This window comes from Saimiri boliviensis, chromosome 14, assembly GCF_048565385.1.
Source record: "Saimiri boliviensis isolate mSaiBol1 chromosome 14, mSaiBol1.pri, whole genome shotgun sequence".
NCBI classification, from domain to species: Eukaryota; Metazoa; Chordata; class Mammalia; order Primates; family Cebidae; genus Saimiri; species Saimiri boliviensis.
The window spans coordinates 91422404-91447107 of NC_133462.1; the positions used below are offsets into that span (position 1 = coordinate 91422404).

The 24704-nt window shown below is 39.7% G+C and overlaps 1 protein-coding gene and 1 pseudogene across 19 annotated transcripts in view; one reads left to right on the top strand and one right to left on the bottom strand.

The window, feature by feature from the left end:
• The window catches only part of CATSPERE (catsper channel auxiliary subunit epsilon), a 170779-nt gene that overhangs the window by 61929 nt on the left and 84146 nt on the right, over nucleotides 1-24704 (top strand). The window lies entirely within an intron of this gene.
• LOC101042301 (small nuclear ribonucleoprotein Sm D2 pseudogene) lies at nucleotides 5776-18741 on the bottom strand (annotated as a pseudogene).

Sequence of the window (24704 nt, forward strand, 5' to 3'; positions counted from 1 at the left end):
TTCCCTGCTGGGGCCACTGCTGTGTGGAGTTTGCATGCTCCCTCCGTGTCTTTGTGGGTTTTTCCAGGTTTTCTGGTTTCCTCCCACATCCCAAAGCTGAGCACTTGAAGTTCATTGGTGTGTCTGCAAGGTCCCAGTTGGAGTGAGTGTGGGTGTGAATGTCAATGTGCTGCTCTACGATGAGAAAGGCATCCTGTCCGGAGTGGGCTCCTGCCTTGAGCCCTGAGCTGCCAGAATGGACTCTGGCCAACCAATACCCTGAACTGGAATAAGCAGGTTAGCAAATGAACAATTGGAGGGATGAATACAAACTATTGTAAAGTAGACAAGACTCTGACATGACAAGAAAAATAAACAGTGCTGTAGGAAAGTTCTCAGAGAGCGGTCATGTTTGTGATGGTTGAGTTTTGAACTGTGTAACATACTATAGGAGGTGTTTCTTAACAATATGGCAAGTGTTCATTTCTTGATTTATCCCATCACTGTGATCGCCCTCACTCACTGATTCGCCACGAGTTGGGTAAGTAATTAATTTTATTAATCTTTCTTAAATGTATGTGTATAGCTCACATTTATTGCAGTGTTTAATAGCAGTGTTTTGAGTCTTTATTTAGAAGTTTGGTGACGTTTTCTTGACCAGAAATATGCTGTAGGAACTTAACTCTTGTTTCTATCAATTAGCCAGTGGTAAACTTGGTTTCATTACATGTAGTTTCTCTTGAAGTTGCAGTTTCTAAGAACCTATCTATTCCTTAGGTGAGAACTTGCTGTACACAGGGCCCTTCAAACTGAGACCTGAGAAAAGAGATGCATTTTGGAGATGGAAAAAAAAAACGTTCAATTCATGGGTAGAGAAAGGAGTGCCATTTAGGAGGATAAAACATTTTAAAATAGTAATAATAACTTGAAGCTAAAATTCTGATTTTATAAAACAGGAGGTTGGGGGGTACAGAGGCAGGAAAAAATTACTGTAGATTCAAACTAAAGTCTGTCTGATTTAGCAGGAAGGTAGGAAGGTTGTAGAAAACATTGGTTTCTTTTCTATTTTGAACTGCTTTATTGAACTATAATTCATATACCATACAATTTATCCTTTTAAATGATAAAATTCAGTGGTTTTAGTATATTCAGTTATGCCACTATCACCGTTATCTGTATCTAGAACATCTTTAACTACCCAAAAAAGAAATCCCATTTGCTCTTCCCTCCAGCCCCTGGCACTACTAATCTATTTTGTGTCTCTATGGATTTGCCTATTCTGGATAATTCATATCAAGGAAATCATACCATCTATTCTTTGGAAACTGGCTTTTTTCAGTTAACATTATGTTTTCAAGGTTCATTCATTCCTTTTTATTGTCAAATACTATTAAATGAATACACAACAATTATTCATTTCTCTATTGATGAATATTTTAGCTATTTCCATTTTGGGGCTAATATGAATAATGCTGCTATGAACATTTGTGTATAACTTTTTGTGTGGCCATATGCTTTTATTTCTCTTGAGTGTATACCTAGGAGTGAAATTATTGGGTCATATATTATGTCTGTGTTTAATTTTGAGAAACTGCCAGACTGTTTTCTAAACTAGCTGCACCATTTTAATACTTCCATTCCTGGTGTATGAGGATTGCAGTTTCTCCACATTTTCACCAACACCTGTTATTATCTATTTTTTTTTTCCCATTATAGCCATCCAAGTGGATATGAAATGGTCCTTCATTGTGGTTTTGTATTTCTCTCATGTCTAATGATGTTGAGCATATTTTTATATGCTTATTATCTGTTTGTATATTTGCTTTCCAGATCCTTTCCCATATTATAATTGAGTTGTCTTTTTATTACTGAGCTCTAAGAAAAGCTTTTTTAAAATTATTATTATTATTATTTTTGGAAACAGTTTCACTCTTGTCACCCAGGCTGGAGTGCAATGGTGCGATCTCAGCTCACGGCAACCTCTGCCTCCCAGCTTCAAGCGATTCTCCTGCCCCAGCTTCCCAAGAGGCTAGGATTACTGGTGCGTGCCACCAGTTCCTGGCTAATTTTTGTATTTTTAGTAGAGACAGGATTTCACCATGTTGGCCAGGCTGGTCTGGAACTCCTGACCTCAGGTGATCCACCCGCCTCAGCCTCCCAAAGTGCTGGGATTACAGGCATGAGCCACCACGCCTGGCCCTAAGAGTTCTTTATATTCTAGATGATTTGCAAAAATTGTCTCCCATTCTGTGAATTGTCTTTTCAGGTTCTTCATGATCTCCTTGTAGCACAAAAGTTTTACATTTTTATGAACTCCTAATTACCTATTTTTTTTCTTTGGTTCTGTGTGCTTTGGGTGTCATATCAGAGAAACCATTGACAAATCCAAAGTCACAAAGTACCACACTGTTTTTTTTTCCTGTGAGTATTATAACTTTAGCTCTTACATTTAAGTCTTTGGTCTATTTTGAGTTTATATTTGGTCTAAATTTACAGTGAGTTCATTTTATGGTAGGGGTCCAAATGAATTCTTTTTTTTTTAATTGTACTTTAGATTCCGGGGTACATGTGCAGATCATTCGGGATTGTTGCATAGGTACACACATGGCAATGTGGTTTGCTGCCTCCATTCCCCCCATCACCTACATCTGACATTTCTCCCTATGTTATCCAGAGATCTGGTTGTCCTAGCATAATTTGTTGGAAAGACTATCGTTCCCTTATTGTTTTGTACTCTTGTTGAAAGTCAATTAACAGTGAATTTGACAGCATATTTCTGGATTTTAAAATTCTATTCCATTTCCCTACATATTAATCCTTATGCGAATACCACATTGTCTTGATTACTGCAGCTTAGTATTAAGTTTTAAAGTCAGGAATTGTTCTCCAACTTTGTTCTTCTTTTTCAAGATTGCTTTGGCTGCACTTTTTAACTGACTTAACTTTTTAAGTCAATTTTAAAGTTTGTCAATTTCTTTTAGGAAGTCAGCTGGGATTTTGTAAGAGATTGTGCTGGATCTGTAGCTCAATTTGAGGAGTATGTCATGTTAACAATAGGAAGTCTTCCCATTCATGAACATGGGATGTCTTTCCATTTACTTAGATATTGTTTACCTTCTTTCAACAATGTTGTATAGTTTTGTGAATAAAGTTTTCTATTTCTTTCATTCATTTCCTAATTATTTTATCCTTTGTGATGCAGTTGAAAATAGAATTGGTTTCTTAATTTCTGGACTGTTCATTGCAAGTGTATACAAATACAATTGGTTTTTCTATATCAATCTGATATCCTGAAATCTTGCTAAACTTGTTCATTAGTTCTAATCAATTTTTGTGGACTCCTTGGGATTTTCTGTATACAAAATCATGTCATTGGTGAATAGGGATAGTTTTACTTCCTCATTTCTAATCTGGATGCCATTTATTTCTTTTTCTTCTCTAATTGGCCTGACTAGAACCTCTAGTATAAAATGTTGAATATAAATGGTCAAAACAGATATTCTTGTGTTGTTCCTTATATTAAAGGGAAAGCATTCAGTCTTTTACCATTAAGTATGATGTTAGTTGTGGGTTTTTCATACATTCCCTTCATTAGGTTGAGGAAATTCCCTTCAGTTCCTAGTTTTTTTAAGTGTTTTCATCATGAAGGGGTATTGGTTTTTCAAAAGCTTTTACTGAATCTAAGTGATCATGTGGTTTTTGGTTGTTTACATTAATTGATTTTTGGATGTTAAACCAATGTTGCATTCCTGGCATAAATCTTCCTTGGTCATGGTATATAACCCTATTTATATGTCGCTAGATGCAGTTTTCTAGTGTTTTGTTGAGGGTTTTGCATCTATATTCATAAGAGATGTTGGTATGTTGTTTTCTTCTCTTGTGAAATTTTGTCAGATTTTGGTATTAGGGTAATGCTGGCTTCATAGAATGAGTTGGACATATTCCCTCCTGCTCTATTTTTTGGCAGAATTTGTGAAGGATTGGTATTAATTTTTTAAATGTTTGATAGAATTCATCCATGAGGCCATCTTGGTGGTGAATAGAATTTCTTTTCTTTCTTTCTTTCTTTCTTTCTTTCTTTCTTTCTTTTTTTTTGAGTCAGAGTTTTGCTCTTGTTGCTCAGAATGGAGCGCAATGGCATGGTCTTAGCTCACCACAACTTCTACCTCCTGGGTTCAGACAATTCTTCTGCCTCAGCCTCCTGAGTAGCTGGGATTACAGGCATGCACCACCATGCCTGGCTAATTTTGTATTTTGAATAGAGATGGGGTTTCTCCATGTTGGTCAGGCTAGTCTCGAACTCCTGACCTCAGATGATCTGCCTGCCTCAGCCTCCCAAAGTGCTGGGATTAGAGGTGTGAGTAGGCTTTTAAAAAAATTATTACTAGGAGAGATTGAGGCAAGATGACTGACTAGAAGCAGCTGCAGTCCACAGCACTCACACAGAAGAATGAAAAGGGGTGAGTGAATTCAGCACCTTCAACTGAAATATACAGGTTCTTGCATTGGGACTGAATAGGCAAACAGCTTGACCCATGGAGAGCGAGGAAAAGTGGCAGGGTGGGCGGGCAGTGGCCTACCTTGAAGTGGCATGGAGCCAAAGGAACTCCCCCACCAGGGGAAGTGGTGGGTGATTGTGCAGCCCCCCCCCAGGAAGCCACACTTCTTCCATTGATCTCTGCAACCCATAGATTGGGAGATGTCCTTATGAGCCCATGCCACCAGGGCCTTGGGTCCAATACACAGAGCTGTGTGGAGGCTCGGCAAAGCAGCTACTCAGGCACAACAGAGACCCAGGAGTTCTACATACTCTGGCCCCAGGACCCCTGCCAAGGGGGAAAATTTGTCCATACACATCCCTAGGAAGGGGGCTGAATCCAGGGAGCCAAGCAGCATTCTTATGTGGGCCCTAATTCCACAGCACTTAAGGAAAAATTCTAGAAAAATATAAATCATCAAAATTGACCCAAAAAATACATCTAGAACTTGAGTAATGTTTTAACTGAAAATAAACAATTATTATTTAACAATCATTGAGGAGGGGAAGAGAGCACTAGCACAGATAATTTCAATCCTAAACAGTGAAATGAGGTTATTAGCATACCCACATTCAGGCAAGAACTATATAAGAAAGGAAAATCATAATCTTATTCATGAATGTAGGTGCCAAATCCTGAATAAAATATTATCAAATAAATGTAGCAATAGGCCAGGCATAATGGCCCACACCTGTAATCTCAACACTTTGGGAGGCCAAGGCAGAAGGATTGCTTGAGGCCAGGAGTTGGAAACCAGTCTGGGAAATATAGAGAGACCCCATCTCCTTACAAAAATTAAAAATTAGCCAAGTGTAATGGCATACACCTGTAGTCCTAGCAACTTGGGAGGCTGAAGTAGGAAGATTGCTCAAATCCAGGAATTTGAGGCTACAATGAGCTACGATCCATGCCACTGCACTCTAGCATAGGTAATACAGCAAGACTTTATCTCTAAATAAATAAATCCAGTAATATAGATGAAAAATATATGATATATGATCAAGTTGATTTATACCAGAAGTGCAAGTTGAGTATAGTATTTAAAATGGTTTAATGTAATTTATGACATTAATAGATTAAAGGAGTAAAATTAGATGATCATCTCAATAGGGACAAAATAAAGCTTTATTTCAAAACGATTTTTACTTCCAGCTTAGTAAAAAATTTTTAAAAAGGTTTTTTTACCTCATAGTATACATAAAAATAATCTCAGATGAATTAAATATGTATATATGAAAGGCTAAACTGAAAAACATTTAGAAATATAGAATATCTTTATTGTCTCAGGATAGTGAAAGATTTCTACAATTCAAAAATTAAACTATCCAAGTAAGCATTTGATAAATTCAGTTCATTAATGAATACATGAAGTGATGTTCAACCTCATTAGTAATCAAAAAATATTAATAGCCTTGTGAGATCCATTTTACACATATCAGATTGATAAATATATTAAAGTTTTAGAAAGTCGTTGGTGAGGATATGAACAATGGAACACTAATGTGGATTGCCAATGGAAGTGTAAATTGGCACAACCAATTTGAAAGAATTTTACATTATCAGGCAAAGTTAAAAGATATACATAGCCCATGGTTACAAGTTCAATACCATCATATACCTTAGGGAAACCCATGCACAGTTACATAAGGAGATGTGTAAAATAATATTTGTAGCAGCATTGTTTGCGATTGTAAAAAAAGAAGAAACTTTAATTTCCACTCATGAAGAATATATAATAAAGAAACCAAACATGCCCGTTAGTGTTGGTTTAACTGTAAAAGAAAACTTGATTAATAATGACTTAACTAAAAAAAAAATTTTTGCTACTTAAAAAGAAGCCTAGAAGTAACCACTTAAAAGTAGTTAAGGCCCTAGGCCTTTTCCAACCATCTTCTCCACCATTCTCAGAGTGTTGGCCTCGTCTGTAGCCTCACGGTCACAAGATGGCTGCTGAAGCTGTAACAGCACAAGTCTGCACTCAGAGTGAGAAAGGTAGATGACAGTGAGTGGGTGGCCAACATAGCAAAGAGGACCTTTTCCTTAATGGTGCTATCCTTTTGTCAGAAAAGAAAATAACTGTGCCAGGTGCAGTGGCACATGCCTATAATCCTAGCACTGGAAGGCTGGGCTGGGCAGATTGCCTGAGCCCAGGAGTTTAAGGCCAGCATGGGCAACATGGCAAAACCCTGCCTCTACACACAAAATACAAAAATTAGCTGGGCATGGTGGTGCGCACCTGTAGTCTCAGCTACTGGGGAGGCTGAGGTGGGAGGGATACCTGAGCCCAGAAGTTCGAGGCTGCAGTGATCTATGACTGGGCCACTGCACTTCAACCTGAGTGACAATGAGACCCTGTCTCAAAATAATAATAATAATAATAATTTTTCAGATGTCCTTGTATATCTCATTGGCCACAATGGGTTATATGGCCAATTCTAGCTGCAAGAGAGACTAGAAAAAAAGAATATCTGGCTTTTCCAGCCTATGCAGTGGGAGGCTAGCAACGATAAGGCAGTGCTTTTCAGTGGCCCTCAGCAGTTTCTACCCACCACAAAATCACCTGAGATTCAACCAATAGATTGGCTTAGCCTTTTTTTTTTTTTTTTTTTTTTGACAGGGTCTCTCTCTGTCACCCAGGCTGGAGTGCAGTGGCATGACCACAGCTCACTGCAGCCTCAAACTCCCAGGCTCTAGCAACCCTCCCACCTCAGCCTCTCTCGTGGTATGTGCCACCATGCCTGGCCAAGTTTTACACTTTCTGTAAAGACAGGGTCTCGCCCTGTTGCCCAAGCTGGTCTTTTTTTTCTTCTTCTTCTTCAACTTTTAAGTTCAGGGGCATATGTACGGGCTTGTTACATAGGTAACGTGTGCCATGGTGGTTTACTGCACAGATCATCCCATCACCAGTATTAAGCCCAGCGTCCTTTAGCTTCCTGATGCTCTCCCTCTCCCCATTCCCCCAGCTAGCAGGCTCCCTCCGTGTGTTGTTCCCACTCGCCCCTATGTGTCCATGTGTTCTCACCATTCAGCTCACACTTATAAATGGGAACATGCAGTGTTAGGTTTTCTGTTCCTGCATTAGTTTGCTGAGGATAATGGCTTCCAACTCCATCAGTGCACCTGGTGTAAACATGCTAAAAATGTATACACTATATAACTGAAAATATACCAAGCAACACTTATCAATATGATTCAATCTCACAAGCATAATATGGAATGATAAAAGCAAGTCATGGAGGAAAGGTGAAGTGTAATTCCATTTATATAAAGTGCAAAACTAGAAAAATTACTACATTGTTTAGTAATGCATAACCTAGCTTTTCTTAAATTTTATTTTTAATTTGTGTGGGTACCCAGTAGATATATATTTTGGGGGGTATATGAGATATTTTGATATAGGCATACGATGTGTAATAATTACAACAGGGTAAGTGGGGTATCCATCACCTTAGGCATTTATCCTTTGTGTTATAAACAATCTAATTATATTCTTTTAGTTATTTTAAATGTCCAATTATTATTGACTGTAGTCACTATAATGGGGAATCCACCACCTTAAGCATTTATCCTTTGTGTTACAATCTAATTATACACTTAGTTATTTTTAAATGTCCAATTAAATTATTATTGACTACAGTCACTGTAGTTGTGATATCATATAACAGATCTTATTCATTCTATTTTTTGAACTGGTTAACCATCCCTGCTCTCCCCACAACACCCCCCGACACACACACACACACACACACACACACCACACACACACACACACACACACACACACACACACACACTACTCTTTCTAGCCCCTGGTAACCGTCGTTCTGCTCTCTATACCCAAGAGTTCAATTGTTTTAATTTTTAGCTCCCACAAATAAGTGAGAATATGGTGAAATTTGTCTTTTTGTGCCTGGCCTATTTCACTTAACATAATGGCCTCCAGTTCTACCCATATTGTTGCAAATGACAGGATCTCATTCTTTTTATGGCTGAATAGTACTCCATTGTGTATATGTACCACATTTTCTTTATCCATTCACCTGTGGATGGACAGTTAGGTTGCTTCAAAATCTTGGCTATTGTGAATAGTGCTGCAGTAAACATAGGAGTAGATATCTCTTCAATATACTGATTTCCTTTCTTTTGGGTATACATCTATCACTGGGATTACTAGATCATATGGTAGTTCTATTTTTGGTTTTTTGAGGAACTTCCAAACTGTTCTCCGTAGTGGTTGTACTAATGTACATACCCACCCACAGTTTATAGGGGTTCCTTTTTCTCCAGTATTTGTTACTGTCTGTCTTTTGGATAACAGCCATTTTAACTGGGGTGAGATGATATTTCATTCTAGTTTTGATTTGCATTTCTCTAATGATCAATTCTATTGAGCACTTTTTCTATACCCATTTGCCATTTTTATGTCTTCACTTAAGAAATGTCTGTTTAGATCTTTTGCCTATTTTTAATTGGATTATATTCTGGTTTTTAATTCCTTGCCAGATGGATAGTTTGCAAATATCTTCTTCCACTCTGTGGGTTATCTCTTCAATTTTTTGATTGCTTTCTTTGTTGTGCAGAAGCTTTTTAACTTCATGTGATTCTACGTGTTCATTTTTGCTTTTGTTGCCTCTGCTTATAGGGTATTGCTCAAGAAATCCTTGCCCACTTCAATGTTCTGGAGAGTTTCCTCAATGTTTTCTTTTACTAGTTTTATAGTTTGAGGTCTTAGACTTAAGTCTTTAATTCATTCTTTTTTTGCATATGGCAAGAGATAGGAGTCTAGTTTCATTCTTCTGCATATGGATATACAGGTTTCCCAGCACCATTTTTGGTTGTTGTTGTTGTTGTTTTCTTTTTTTGAGATGGAGTTTCACTCTTGTTGCTCAGCCTGGAGGGCACTGGCACTATCTCAGCTCACTGCAACCTCCACCTCCCATATTCAAGTGATTCTCCTACTTCAGCCTTCAAGTAACTGGGATTACAAGTGTCTGCTGCCACTCCTGGCTAATTTTTTTATTTTTAGTAGAGAAAGGGTTTCCCCAACGTTGGCCAGGCTGGTCTTGAACACTTGACCTCAGGCAATCCACCCGCCTCAGCCTCCCAAAGTGCTGGGATTACAGGCATGAGCCACCGCACCCAGCCTTCAGCACCATTTCTTAAAGAGACTATCCTTTCCTCAATATATGTGCTTGGTACCTTTCTCAAAAATGAGTTGACTGTATATGTACTGATTTTTTTCTGGGTTCTTTGTTCTGTTCCATTGGTCTATGTATCTGTTTTTATGCCAGTAACATGCTGTTTTGGTATCTATAGCTCTGTGGTATAATTTAAAGTCAGGTAATGTGATTCCTCCAGTTTTGTTCATTTTGCTTAGGATAGCTTTGGCTATTCTGGGTCTTTTGTGGTTCCACATAAATTTTAGAATTTTTTTTTTCTATTTCTGTAAAGAATGATATTGGTATTTCAATAAGGATTGCATTGAACCTGTAGATTGCTTTGGGTAGTGTGGACATTTTAACAATATTGAATCCTTCAAGCCATGAACATGGAATGTTTTCCTTTTTTTCTCTTTGATTTTTTGCATCAATATTTTATAGTGTTCATTGTAGAGATATTTCAACTCTTTGGTTAATTCCTAGGTATTTAGTTTTATTTGTACCTATTGTAAATAAAATTATTTTTTATTTCTTTTTCAGATTGTTTGCTGTTGGCATAAAGAAATGCTACTGATTTTTGTATGTTGATTTTGTATCCTACAACTTTTCTGAATTTATATGTCAGTTCAAACACTTTTTTGATAGAGACTTTTAAGTTTCTCCAAATATAAGACTGTATCTTCTGCAAGCAAGGATGCTTTGACTTCTTCCATCCGAATCTGGATGTCCTTCATATCTTTCTCTTGTCTGATTGCTCTAGCTAGGACTTCCAGTACTGTCGAATAACAGTGGTGAAAGTGGGTATTCTTGTTGCGTTCCAGCTCTTACAGGAAAGGCTTTCAGTTTTTCCTCATTTAGCATGATACTAGCAATGGATCTGTCATATATGGCTTTTATTATGTTAAAGTTTGTTCCTTCTGTACTCAGTTTTTTCAGTGTTTTTTTTTTTATCATAAAGGGATATTGAATTTTATCAAATGCCTTTCAGTATCAATTGAAATGATCGTATGGCTTTTGTACTTCATTCTGTTCGTATAATGTATCATACTGATTGATTTGCATATGTTGAACCATCCTTGCATCCCCTGGATAAATCCTACTTGGTCATAATAAATGATTTTTCTAATGTGACATTGAATTTGGTTTGTTACCATTTTGTTTTAGATTTTTGCATTAATGTTTATCAGGGATATTGACCTATAGTTTTATTTTTTGATTTGTCTTTTTCTGGATTTGGTATCAAGGTAATACTGGCTTCATGGAATGAGTTTCAGAGTATTCCTACCACTTCAATTTTTTGGGATAGTTTGAGTAAGATTGGTATTAGTTCTTCTTTAAATGTTTGGTGAAATTCAGCAATGAAGCATTCAGGTCCTAAGCTTTTCTTTGCTGGGTGACTTTTTATTATGACATCAATCTCATTACTTGTTATTTGTCTGTTTAAATCTTAGATTCTTCATGGCTTAATCTGGTAGGTTCTATATGTATCCATTTTATCTAGGTTTTCCAATTTATTGGCATATAGTTGCTCATAGTAGCCTCTAATGATCCTTTGAATTTCTGTGGTGTTGGTTGTAATGTCTTCTTTTTCATCTCCAGTTTTATTTATTTCAGTCTTCTCTCTTTTTTTCTTAGTCTGGTTAAAGGTTTATTGATTTTATTTATCTTTTCAAAAAACAAAATTTTTCCTTTCGTTTATCTTTTTTATTGTTTTCTCCATTTCAATTTAATTTATCTCTTCTCTAATCTTTGTTACTTCTTTTCTTCTGTGAATTTTGGGTTTGGTTTGCTCTTGCTTTTCTAGTTAAGACGCATTATTAGGTTGTTTATTTAATATTTTTCTACTTTTTTGGTATGGCACTTATAGCTATAAACTCTCTTAGTACTGCTTTTACTGTATTCCATAGGTTTTGGTATGTGTTATGTTTCTATTATCATTTGGTTCAGGAAGTATTTCAATTCCTTCTTTCATCCTTGCCTGTTTGAACTGTAATTGTCTGCCCTTCAATTTCTCCTTAGTTTCTTCACTGACCCACTGGTCATTCAGGAGCATATTGTTTAAATTGGATGTGTTTGAAATAGCTATCAAAATTCTTCTTGTTACTGACTTCTAGTTTTATTCCACTGTGGTCAGATACTTTATATTTTCTGAATTTTGTTTTGTTTTGTTTTGTTTTGTTTTGTTTTGTTTTGTTTTGTTGAGACGGAGTTTTGCTCTTGTTGCCCAGGCTGGAGTGCAATGGCACATTCTCGGCTCACCGCAACCTCCGCCTCCTGGGTTCAAGCAATTCTCCTGTCTCAGCCTCCCAAGTAGCTGGGATTACAGGCACGCGCCACCACGTCCGGCTAATATTTTTCGTATTTTTAGTAGAGACGGGGTTTCACCGTGTTGGCCAAGATGGTCTCGATCTCTTGACCTCGTGATCCACCCTCCTCGGCCTCCCAAAGTGCTGGGATTACAGGCGTGAGCCACCGCATCCGGCCCTTATATTTTCTGAATGTTTTAAGACTTGTCTTGTGGTCTAATATACGGTCTATCCTCGAGAATGATCCATGTGTTCAGAAGAAGAATGTGCTCTCTACACCTATTGAATAAAATGTTCTGTAAGTATCAATTAGGTCCATTCAGTCTATAATGGAGATTAAGTCCAATGTTTACGTGTTGATTTTCTAGCTGGACGATCTGTCCCATGCTAGAAGTGGGGTGCTGAAGTATCTGGCTATTACTGTACTGGGGTCTCTCTCTCTCTATGGCTCTAATAATACTTGCTTTATATATCTGGGCACTTCGGTGTCAGTTGCATGTATCTTTACAGCTGTTGTGCCCTCTTGCTGAATTTACTCCTTAATCATTATATAATCACCTTATTTGTCTCTTTTTATGATTTTTGTCTTGAAATCTATTTTTTCTGATATAAGTATAGCTACACATCCTATTTTGTGTTTCTGTTTGCATTGAATATATTTTTCCATTCTTTTATTTTCAATCTATTCATGTCTTTATAGGTAAAGCATGTTTCATATAGGTACCAGATTGTTGTCTTGTGTTTTAATCCATTCAGCCACTGTATGTCCTTTTATTTATTTTATTTATTTATTTATTTTTTCACTAGAAAAAAATACAGAGCTTTAAGTGTTCTCAACACCAGCGGCAGCGGTCTCTGTAGGACAGGGGAGTGAGTTCTGTTGATCGACAGGGATCGGTGGCTCCTGCTTGCTGGCGATGAGCGGGTTCCGCAGGACCACAATGACTGAGTCCCCGCGCAGGAACATCTTGGAGATGTAGCGGTCTTTGTTGACTGGCTTGGACTTCTTCTTGCCCTTGCCACTCTTGGGCACCTCAGTCCACGTCTCCTTCACGTTCTCCAGCACCATGTTGCAGTGCCTATTGAAGGCCGTCACGCGGCCCAGGAGTTTCTTATCGTTGCGGCAGTTGATGAGCACTTGGGTGTTGTTCTTGACGGACTGAGTGAGCACAGAGAGTGGCCCCGTGTTAAATTCCTCCTCCTCCCGCTTCTGCAGCTCCTCCGGGGTCATCTCACTCTTGGGCTTGTTGAGGAGGCTCATGTTGGTCACCAAACTCTCAGTTCACTCCAGTTTCCTCCGCGTTGCTGCTGCCTGAGCTGTATGTCCTTTTATTGGAGAGTTGAGTCTATTTACATCCAATGTTACTATTCATAAGGATGTACTCCTGTGATTTTATTTGTTTTATGGTTGTTGGGTAGTCTTCTCTTCCTTCTTTTCTTCCTTTCTGTCTTCCTTTTAGTGAAGGTGATTTTCTAAGGTGGTATGTTTTAATTTCTTGCTGCTTTTTATTTTTTGTGTAGCTGTTGTATGTTATTTGATTTCAGACTACCATGAAGCTTGCAAATAATTATAGCTTATTTATTTTAAACTGATGACACTGATTGTATAAATGAATGAGATCGATTTTAAAAGAAAACTGATAATAATTCTTCACTTAAACCTTGTTCCCTTGCTTTTAAACATCCTGTTGTTCCTATTTACTAAGTATCTTACTGTACTGTCCATGCCTTGAAAGTTGTTGTAGTTATTATTGTTGATTGGTTCATCTGTTTGTCTTTTTATTTAACATGTGAATAGAATTTACACACAGCGATTACAGTGTTTAATATTCTTTTTTTTTTTTTTTTGAGACGGAGTTTTGCTCTTGTTACCCAGGCTGGAGTGCAATGGCGCGATCTCGGCTCACCGCAACCTCCGCCTCCTGGGCTCAGGCAATTCTCCTGCCTCAGCCTCCTAAGTAGCTGGGATTACAGGCACGCGCCACCATGCCCAGCTAATTTTTTCACCTTTAGTAGAGACGGGGTTTCACCCTGTTGACCAGGATGGTCTCGATCTCTCGACCTCGTGATCCACCCGCCTCGGCCTCCCAAAGTGCTGGGATTACAGGCTTGAGCCACTGCGCCCGGCCAGTGTTTAATATTCTATATTTTTCTGTATACTTAACAATTAGCAGTGATTTGTGCCTTCAGATAATTTCTTATCACTCACTAATGTCTTTTTCTTTTAAATCAAATATCTCCCTTTAGCATTTCTGGTAGGACTGATCTGGTGTTGATGAAATTCCTCAGCTTTTGTTTGTCTGCGAACATCTTTATTTGTCCTTCATGTTTGAAGGATATTTTCACCAGATATACTATTCTAGAGTAAAATATTTTTTCCTTCAACACTTTGAATATATCATGTCACTCTCTGCTTGCCTGTAAAGTTTCCACTGAAGAGTCTGCTGCCAGACGTATTGGATCTCCATTGTATGTTAGTTCTTTCTTTTCTCTTGCTGCTTTTAGGATCCCTTCTTTATTCTTGACCTTTAGAAGTTTGACTATTAAATGTCTTGAGGTAGCCTTCTTTGGGTTAAATCCACTTGGTGTTCTGTAACCTTTTTGTACTGGATATCGATGTGTTTCTCGAGGTTTGGGAAGTTCTCTGTTATTATCCCTTTGAATAACATTTCCACCCCATCTCTGTCTCTACCTACTCTTTAAGGCAAATAACTCTTACATTTGCCCTTTTGAGGTTGTTTTCTAGATCTTGTAAGCATGCTTCATTATTCTCTATTCTTTTTTTCTTTTGTCTTCTCTGGCTGTGTATTTTCAAATAGCCTGTCTTCAAGCTCACTAATTCTTTGTTCTGCTTGATCAGTTCTGCTAGTAAGAGACTCATGCATTCTTCAGTATGTCAATTGCATTTTTCAACTCCAAAATTCCTGTTTCTTTTTAATTATTTGATTCTCTTTTTTAAATTTATCTGTTAGGATCCCAAATTCCTTCTCTGTGTTATCTTGAATTTCTCTGAGTTTCCTCAAAATGGCTATTTTGAATTCTGTGTTAGAAACACCACATATCTCTTTCTCTCTGTGATAGGTTACTGTTGCCTTATTTAGTTCATTTGATTAAGTCATGTTTTTCTGGATGGTATTGATGCTTGTGGTTGTTCATTGGTGTCTGGACATTGAAGAATTAGGTATTTGTTGTAGACTTCAGTGTCTCGGCTTTTTTTTAACCTATCCTTCTTGGGAAGGCCCAGTATTCAAAGGGACTTGTGTGTTGTGATCAAAGTTTTTGGTCACTGCAGCCAGATCAGTATTACCGGGGCACCCCAAGCCCGGTAATGCTGTGACTCTTGCAGACTTATGTATAAGTTCCACCTCGGTGGTCTTGGAAAAATTCTCTGAATCACCAGACAAAGATTCTTGTTCTCTTCCCTTACTTTCTGCCAAACAAATAAAATCTCTCTCTCTCTCTCTCTCTTTCTCTCTCTCTCTCTCTGCTGAGCTGCCTGGAGCTGGGGGAGGGGTGACACAGCACCCCTGTGGCCACTAGCACTGGGACAGCACTAGGTCAGACATGAAGCCAGCACAGCACTGGATCTCACCCAAGGCCCGCTGTAACCTGGCTACCAACTATGTCCGCTCAAGGCCCTAGGACTCTACAATCAGCAGGTGGCGAAGCCAGCCCGTCTTGAGTCTTCCTTGATGACTGTACGTTCCCCCAGGCCCCATGTGGGTCCAGCGGTACCATATGGGAGCCAAGGCCTGGAATCAAAAACCTTGGAAATATACCTGCAAATTCTTCTGCAGCTGAATTGGCACCCAAACCACAAGACAAAGCCCTTTGCACTCCTGTCTTCCCTTTTTACAAACAGAGGAGTCTTTCCCTGTGGCCGCCACCACCACCACAGGCACACAGCAAGTGCTGTCAGGCTACCATCAGTATTCACTTAAGGACCGAGAGCTTTTCAGTCAGCTTGTGGTGAACACTGCCAGGCCTGGGACTCACCTTTCAGGACAGTTCGTTCCCCTCTGGTGCAAGGCACGTCTACAAATGCTGTCCAAGAACCAGTGCCTGGAACTGGGGACCTTACGAGCCCGCTTGGCACTCTATTCCACTGTGGCCAAGCTGGTGCCTCAGCTGCAAGACAAAGCCCCTTTTACTCTTCCTTCTGCTGTTCTCAAGCAGAAGGAGTCTCTCTTTGTAGCTACCATAGCTGGGAATGTGCTGGGTCACACGTGAAGCCGGCACATCATCCAAGGCCCATGTACTACTTAGCTACAGCTGCTGTTTATCCAGGGCCCGAGAGCTGGTGATGAATTCTGTCAGGACTGAGTTCTTCCCTTCAAGGCATCAGATTCCTTTCTGCCCCAGGGTGTGTCTAGAAGTGTCATTTAGGAACTAGGGCCTCAGGACTGCCCAGTGCCTTTCTGCTGTGGCTGAGCTGATATCCAAGTTGCAGGACAAAGCCCTTTGTACTCTTCCCTCTCCTCTCCTCAAGCAGAAGGAAGGAGTCTCTTTCATAGCTGTGAGCTGTGCTGCCTAGGGTTGGGAAGAAGTGGCACAAGCACCCTATTAGCTACCCAGGGTGGTGTCTCACTAGTTGCATGCCGCCCCTGTCCACTGGCACCAAGCCCAGCACAGTTCTAGGTCTTGTCTAGGAGTTGCAGTCCTTGTGACCTAGACTATCTTTCAAGTGTATTTAGGACTCCAGAGAACTGGAGCCTGTGATGGCAAGGCTTGCCAAAACTCATATTCCAACCATGAGGATGGGCAATTCCCTCTGGCTAGGGATGGTCAAAATGTTCCCTCTGTGGGTATCATCTGAGTTCTGCCTGGTGTTGCTTTCCACTGTGACAGGGCGGCACTGAATTCCAATCAAAAGTCCCGCAATCACTGTACTCTGTCTCCACAAAGCACACAGATTCTTTGTCTGCACCATGCAGCCACTAATGAGGGATGGGGATGGGGTGGTGGTGGCAACTCAAGACTGTCTTTCCCACCTTCTCAGTGTCTCTTTCCGTGACATGATGTTAAAAGCAAATACTGTGATTACTCACTTGAAGTCTGGTTCTTAAGAATTTGCTTTTTTGGGGTATATAGTTGTTAAATTTCGTCTTCCTGTGGGGAAGATGATTGGTCGAGGCTTCTATTCAGCCATCGTGTTCTGCCTCCGCCCTCAAACTAGTTTTTTAAAGCATTTGAACCAACTTGTGTTCACTTTGCATCCTGCATCTATAATTTTTTTATTAGTTCCAGGAGTTTTTTTTTTTTTCTGTTCTTTAAGGTTTTCTAGACAGTCATTTATGTCATCTGTAAACAAAAACCAGTTTTATTTATTCCATCACAATCTGAACACCTTTTATTTCACTTTCTCATGTTAGCTAGCATCTCCAATGCTATGTTGAATAGAAATAATGAGAGGAGACATCCCTGTTATGTAGCCAATCTTAGGATGAGAGCATCTAGTTTCTCACTATTAAGTTTCTGTATGTTTTCTTTAGACTCTTTTTATCAAGTTGAAGCAGGTCCCCTCTGTTACTAGTTTGCTTAGAGTTTTTAGCATGAATGAGTGTTGACTTTGTCAAATGCTTTTCCTGCATCTACTATGAAATGATTTTTCTTCTTTAGCCTGTTAATTTGGTAGATTACATTAATTGATTTTTGAATATTGGGCCAGCCTTGCATACCTGGAATAAATCTCATTTTTTCATGGTATGTAATTCTTTTTACACATTGTTGGATTTGAAAAGTCTGTAGCTTTCCTCTCTTGTGATGTCTTTGTCCGGTTTTGGTATTAGGGCAATGCTGGCTGGCCTCATAGAATGAATTGGGAAAAATTCTCTCTGCTTCTGTTAGAAGAGTTTCTAGAGAATTGGCATTATTTGTTCCTTAACTGTTAGCATTTACTAACCTAAAAAGAAAGTCACTGGGCCTGGTGTTCTGTTTTGGAAGATTATTAATTATTGTTCCAATTTCTTTAATAGATACAGCTTCTTATGTGAATTTGACTTCTAGTTTAATTACACTGTGGTTCGAGACCATACTTTGTGTTATTTCTATTCTTTTAAATTGTGTTAAGATGCATTTTATGGCCCAGCACATGGAGCATCTTGGTGAACACTCATGTGGGACTGAGAAAATCGTGTATTCTTCTGTTGTTAGATGAAGTAGTCTATAAGTATCCATTAAATCTGGTTGATTGATTAGTTCAGCCATGTCCTTACTGATTTTCTGCCTGCTGGATCTGTTAATTAATGATAGAGAGGTGTCAAAGTTGCAAGAGATAATAGTGGATTTTTCTATTTCTCTTTGCACTTCTATGTTGTTAAGACATATATGTGGCAAAAATAGTTTTGAGAAAACATGAAAGGCCAGGCACAGTTGCTTACACCTGTAATCCTAACACTCTGGGTTACCAAGGTAGGAGTATTGCTTGAGCCCAGGAGGCCAAGGCTGCAGTGAGCCATGATACTGCCACTGCACTCCAGCCTGGGTGGAAGAGCAAGACCCTGCCTCCAAAAAAAAAAAAAAACCATGGGAATGTAAACATAAATGTAATCACTGAATCAGGTCAGTGATGACCTGCGAGTGGATGGGGGAGGTAGGCAAGGTTAGGCATACAGGAAATTTCTAAGGTATAGGTAATGTTCTGATTCTCAATCTGGGTGATTAACACATAGGTGTTCATCTTAGTATTATTATTTAAATGGTGTATGTGCATTATATACTCTTTTGTAGATAATGAAATTGTTACATTATACTTTAAAATAAATATAAGGAAAATACGTATATGTAGAGAATTCAGAGAACCATTTAGAATATATAAGCTTGGATGTCATAAAACTTCATTAACACGATTGACTAATATGAGCTTAGAAAATATTATTCTTATAAAACACATATTTTATGAGGCCAAGGCAGGCAGATCACGAGGTCAAGAGATTGAGACCATCCTGGCTAACATGGTCAAACCCCATCTCTACTAAAACTACAAAAAAAATAGCTGGGCAAGGTTGCATGCGCCTCTAGTCCCAGCTACTCAAGAGGCTGAGGCAGGAGAATTGCTTGAACCCAAGAAGTGGAGGTTATAGTGAGCCAAGATCATGCCATTGTACTCCAGCCTGGGTGATGGCAAAACTACATCTCAAAAAAAAATAAAAAAGATAGATTTCGTGGTAAAACACGAAAGAAAAATACAAGAGGTAGTAATTGTGCAGGTTGTGCAGGATCTTGAAGAACAAGTATAGTATCGGGAAGGAGAAGAGGGAAGTGGGGACTCAGAGAGGGGAAGACTATAAACAGTTTTGGAAGGAGGAAAGAACACATCTGAAATATAATATGGCAGATGAAATTGAATAGCAAAGAAAAGGAATAACATGGAGATTCCCTGAAAATCATTTGGAAAAAGTTTGAGGTTTTTTCCTGTATATAATTAAGGAGCCAGCAAAGTTCCTAAGCAGAACATAACTAGGCTGGGTGCAGTGCTGTGCACCTGTAGTCCCAGCTACTCAGGAGGCTGACACAGGAGGATATCTTGAGCCCAGGAGTTTGAGACCAGCCTGGGCAATACTGTGAGACCCCATCTCTTAATTTTGAAAAAAATCTTTTTTTTTTTTTTTTTTTTGAGACGGAGTTTCACTCTTGTTACCCAGGCTGGAGTGCAATGGCGCGATCTCAGCTCACCGCAACCTCCGCCTCCTGGGTTCAGGCAATTCTCCTGCCTCAGCCTCCCGAGTAGCTGGGATTACAGGCACACGCCACCATGCCCAGCTAATTTTTTGTGTTTTTAGTAGAGACGGGGTTTCACCATCTTGACCAGGGTGGTCTCGATCTCTTGACCTTGTGATCCACCCGCCTCGGCCTCCCAAAGTGCTGGGATTACAGGCTTGAGCCACCACGCCTGGCCGAAAAAATCTTTTTAAAAGAGGAAAAGGAACATGGCTTATTGAAACTTAAATGAAGATAAATTAAAACATGGCAGATTAAGTACATTTATTTATCTCTAATCTCTCCCAAAATCTCCCCAAATCACAGAGAGAAAAAGATTTTTCTGAGTTACAAACCTATAAAGTCAAAAAGTGGAAAGGAGGCAAGAACAAAAGATAGAAAGCAGAGCAAGACATGGTAACCGAGTAGTGCATAGCAATTCCGTTAAGTAAGTGCTTACAGAAGAGAATTCTAAATTGGTGGGAAGTTATGTCAACAAGATGGTAGAATTGAAGTTCTCTGGCCCAACTTCCCCCACCCCCAGAAATCCAGCTAGCAACTGTCCACAAACAAGAATACCTTTGCCAATATCCAATATCAGAACTAAGAAAAGCCATATTCAAAGGGTAAGAGGAATTGTTTCTCTTTGACCATGTCACGTGTCTCCCAAGCTACATAGTGCCACACACAGAAGATTCCCCTAGGCCCATGGTTTCCACCATGGCGAAAGATAGATGAGATAGATATTCAACTTTCCCACCATTCTGGGACCCTTCACAAGAGGCTTAGTTCTGTCTCACTCCACAGGACACATTGGGAGTACCAGCAGGGACAGACCACCTGGGATCAATTAGAAATGAAGAACAGGGCCTGGAACCTACAGCAACCAGCATGTGATGGCTCTGCATTCTAGCAAATGGGGCACCACACCAGAGAGACTACCCAACAGCATCACTCTGCAAGAAACAGGATCCATAGGGCTGCCAGCCTCAAGTCGCTAGCCAGCTTTCCCATCTACCTCCAGCGTTCTCTTTAAACCTTCCCCAGGCCAGAAGGCAAGTGTAGGTCAGTGTTTTCCTATGAAGGAAGCATCTGGCCCCGCTCAACCACAGAGACAGAGCAAGCCAAGCCCTGGTGCTCTCCTTAAGCCTTCCCCTTACCAGGAGGCAAATGTAGGTCAGTATTTACCTGCAGAGGGAGTATCTGGCCTCACACAACATCAACAGCTGAGTGATGACCCTACCACACCTTAATGCTGTGCTTTTTTGTTTTTAAATTTTAGATTCAAGGTGTACATGTGTAGATTTGTTACATGGATATATTGAGTAATGACGATGTTTGGGCATCTAGTGTACCCATCATCCAAATAGTGAACATTGTACTCAATAGGTAAATTTTTTTTTTTTTTTTTTTTTTTTTTTTTTTTTTTTTGAGACAGAGTTTCACTCTTGTTACCCAGGCTGGAGTGCAATGGCGCGATCTCGGCTCACCGCAACCTCCGCCTCCTGGGTTCAGGCAATTCTCCTGCCTCAGCCTCCTGAGTAGCTGGGATTATAGGCACGCGCCACCATGCCCAGCTAATTTTTTGTATTTTTAGTAGAGACAGGGTTTCACTATGTTGACCAGGATGGTCTCGATCTCGTGACCTCGTGATCCACCCGCCTCGGCCTCCCAAAGTGCTGGGACTATAGGCTTGAGCCACCGCGCCCGGCCCAATAGGTAATTTTTTAATCCTCACTCCCCTCCCACCCTCTCCCTTTTTTGGAGTCCCCACTGTCTATTATTTCTGTCTTTACGTCCACGTGTACCCATTTAGCTCCCATTACTTATAAGTGAGAACATGCAGTATTTGATTTCACTTAGGATAATGGTGTCCAGCTTTATTTATGTTGCTGCAAAAAACATATTTTATGCTTTATTATGGCTGCATAGTATACCATGGTGTATAAGACAACCCTAGATCTAAAGACAAGTTCAGTCTATGCATATGTATGGAGCATAGCCTCTGGCCCTGTCCACTCTGTGTAGCTAACCACAGACTCCAGAGACCTCATCCAGCCTTGGAGCCCAGGATGTGGCCCTGTCCAACTGCAGATTCTGAACAACAATACAATAGGTACATAAAAAAAATGTGCAGCATCTCTAATCATTAGGGAAATGCAAATTAAAAGCACAGTGAGATATCACCTCATACCTATGACAATGACTTTTATCAAAAAGATGAAAGATAACAAGTGTTGGTAAAGATGTGGATAAAAAGTATCCTTCATACATTGTTGTTGGGAATATAAATCAATATAGCCATTGTGGGAAATGGTATGGAAGTTTCTCAAAAATCTCAAAATAAAATAACCAGCAATCCACTACAACTCCCAGTGGGATCCAACAATCCCACTTCTAAGTATATATCCAAAGGAATCAAAATCAGTATGTGGATATCTGCATATCCATGTTCACTGATTTACAGTAGCTGAGATATGGAAACAGCCTATGTGTCCATCAGTAGATGCATGGATAAAGAAAATGTGATATGTATACACAATGGAATGCTATTCAGCCTTCTAAAAAGAAGGAAATTTTGTCACTTGCAACAACATGGGTAAGCCTGGAGGACATTATGCCAAGTGCAATGAGCCAGGCACCGAAGGACAAATACTGTATGACCTCACTTACATGAACACTCTAAAAAAGTTGACCTCATAGAAGTAGAGAGTAAAATGATGGTTACAAGAGCCAACGTGGGGGAGAATGTGAAAAGGAGGCAGTATTAATCAAAGGGTATAAAAGTTCAGATTTACAGGAGGAATAAGTTTTCAGATTATTGTGCATCAGGGTGACTGTAGTCAGTAAGAGTATTACATATATAAAATAAAAAATAAAATGATAATATGGTAGGAACTCCCCAATGTGCATTCAGCTCTTTTCTCCAGCGCTACTCCCTAAATATGGAAACATAACATTATCCTCTTAACAGGATAAGAGAGGATTCTTCTTTGGATTAACCCATCAGACCTACTTAAAAGAACTTAAGAGGTGTAGGGAGAAACATAGTGGGTCATGATGGAAGCAAGAGGTTTCACTCAGTGATAAAGCTGACTCACACCTTGTCATGGCTCCTCTCTTAAATATTAGTGTATACTGAAGGACCTCCAGAAAATTACAGAAAGCCTGCAACATGAAAGTCAGACACCTGACTCAATAACCAGAAAAATGGGAATCAAAAGAAACAGCACAGAGCAGGGAGCAGAAGAAAACTTGATAAAAAAAAATATATACATAGCAGAGTGAGCCTGACTATAGACCCAAAGCCCCTAAATAAAGAGGCGACTGCATCCCCTTCAAGAAAGACCTTGATACACTATAAAAATTTATGTTGTTAATCTTTCTCACAGCCTACCCCAGAGGGACCTGTGGCCTCTAACCAGGGTAACTGTACACTGGGGAAAAGGAAATATCAGACATATCACAGACTACTGGCCACTGGCTATGAACTGACACTGATTCTAGAAGATCCAAATGTCACTGTGGGCCTCTATCAGAATATACGCTTATGGAAGTTAGATGATCAATGGAGTTTTCACTCAGGCCTGTCTCGCAGTGAATCCAGTGGGTCTCCAAACCCGTGCTATGGTTATTCCTTCAGTTCTAGGATGCATGCTTGGGATAATACTTAGCAGCTGACAGAATCCCCATATTGGTTCCTGGCCTATGAAGTGAGAATAATTATGGTGAGTAAGGCCATGTATAAGCCATTAGCACTGCCTCTACCTTGGAAAATAGTAAATAAAAAGCAATAATGAATTCTTAGAGGGATTTCAAAGACTAGAGCCACCATCAAGAAATTAGAAGATGCAGGGGTGGTGTGATTCTCATGACATCCCCATTCAACTTACCTATCTAGCTGGTGCAGAAGACAGATGGATCTTGGAGAATGACTGGGTTGTCATAAGCTTAACCAGGTGGTAACTCCAATTGCAGCTGCCATACCAGATGTGTTTCATTGCTTGAGCAAATTAACACATCCCTTGCTATGTGTTATGCAGTTATTGATCTGGCAAATGCCTTTTTCTCCCATCCCTGTCTGAGGCCCAGCGGAAACAGTTTGCCTTCTGTGGGCAAGGACAGCAATACATCTTCAACGTCCTACCTCAGGGGTATGTCAACTCTCCAGCCCTATGTCATAATTTAGTTTGTAGGCATCTTGGTCACCTTTCCATTCCATTAGATAATATCACACTGGTCCATTATATTGATGACATTATGTTAATTGGACGTGAAGAGTAAGAAGTGGCAATGACCCTAGATGTATTAGTAAGACATTTACAAGCGAAAGAGTGGAGAATAAATCCAACTCAAATTTGGGGCCTTCTACCTCAGTAAAATTTCTTGCAGTCCTGTGTGAGGCATATCAAGATATCTCTTCTAAGGTGAAGTTTAAGATGTTTGCATTTGGCCCCTCCTATAACCAAGAAAGAAGCACAATGCCTAATGGGCCTCTTTGGATTTTAGAGGCAACATATTCCTCATTTGGAAATGTTACACTTGTCCATTTCCCAAGTCACCCAGAAAGCTCTGAGTTTTCAATGGGACCCAGGACAAGAGAAGGCTGTACAATAGGTCTAGGCTGCTGTGTAAACTGCTCTGCCACTCGGGCTGTTTGATATAGCAGATGTCAGTGGCACACAGGGATGCTATGTAGAGCCTTTGTCAAGCCCTTATAGCTAAATTGAACCACACTTCCTTGAATTTTGGAGAAAGGCCCTTTCATCATCCTTGGATAACTACTCTCCTCTTAGGAGACAACTCTTGGCCTACTGTTGGGCTTTAGCAGAGACTGAATGCTTGACCATGGGCCACCAAGTTACCCAGCAACCCTAGCTGTTCATCATGAATTGGGTATTATTTGACCCACTGAGTCATAATGTTGGACATGCACAGCAACACAATACTCCATTATCAGATGGAAGTGGTATATACATGATTGGGTCCTAACAGGCCCTCAAGGGGCAAGTAAATTTTAGGAC